The sequence below is a fragment of the Odontesthes bonariensis genome, chromosome 18 (genome assembly GCF_027942865.1).
Source record: "Odontesthes bonariensis isolate fOdoBon6 chromosome 18, fOdoBon6.hap1, whole genome shotgun sequence".
In the NCBI taxonomy this organism is placed as follows: domain Eukaryota; kingdom Metazoa; phylum Chordata; class Actinopteri; order Atheriniformes; family Atherinopsidae; genus Odontesthes; species Odontesthes bonariensis.
Genome location: NC_134523.1, coordinates 8,471,330 through 8,472,249, shown reverse-complemented (window position 1 = coordinate 8,472,249; position 920 = coordinate 8,471,330). Strand labels below are relative to the sequence as shown.

At 36.4% G+C, this 920-nt stretch overlaps 1 long non-coding RNA gene across 1 annotated transcript; it reads right to left on the bottom strand.

Annotated features, from left to right (window-relative positions):
- Positions 1 to 334: 334 nt before the first annotated feature.
- LOC142367069 (uncharacterized) lies at positions 335 to 709 on the bottom strand. The gene is made up of 3 exons (XR_012767004.1): positions 664 to 709; positions 473 to 560; positions 335 to 369 (listed from the first exon to the last, which is right to left on the bottom strand). It is a non-coding gene; the product is annotated as an uncharacterized LOC142367069 (long non-coding RNA).
- Between the last annotated feature and the right edge of the window lie 211 nt (positions 710 to 920).

Below are 920 nucleotides of genomic sequence, written 5' to 3'. Positions count from 1 at the left end.
TTCTCTGTAACAAGGTTACTATGCATTCTAGTAACCTTGTTGATTACATATTTGGGTTCTTTCCCACAATGTTGTCATATTTCTAGTTTGTAAAAATGCACGACAACTATTTACTTCGGAGCTAAGCAGTGATGGCAAATGTTGCAGGATGAGAATGTTTAATACCAAATCAATACTGTTAAATACAAGAATAAACATCAAAAATGGGTGTATTTGCATGGTTTTATTTCAATAAAACAATAATAATAAAATATAAACAAAAAAACAGTATGAATAAAATGAATAAAATACAATTAACTACAATAATAAAAAAATGGGTGTGGGTGCTGGTGGTATTTGGTTCAGTCTGTTCCGTCTTGAGGAGCTGGCCTAAAAAGAATACGAAACGGTTTAATCCAACTTAGTACCAATATTTAATTTCATTAATGTGACTATTCAGAGATTGATATGACAGACTAAAGTTTACATTTACCTTCTGTGCGGTGCAAATTTCAGTGCATGGCTAATGCACTCTTCTATGTCAGCAACCTTTGTTAGCGGGTAGTTCTGCATGCAGGCCTCTACAAATGAAAGTTAAATGAAAGTTTAAAAAAAGTTACACATTTAAACCTCAATCAAACTTTGCATAACACTGAATTGTAAAAAAATACCTGTTAAACTTACCGGTAATAACTTTGTACAGGGCCAGGCCCTGGAAGGCCTTTTTGCCCTCCTCCCCCTCAGGCTGTACTCCCCCAGGACCTGATATGTAGCCACCTGGCGTAACATGCGCCGAACGGCGGCCCCCGGATTCACCCCACCCAGGCTTCCCAGGAAACGTTTCTAGAAAAAGACAAAACAAATTAAATGAAGTGAAAACAAATGCAGAGCTTATGTGGTCTACTTTCATTATTCAAATTAAACACATTACATGCATACAT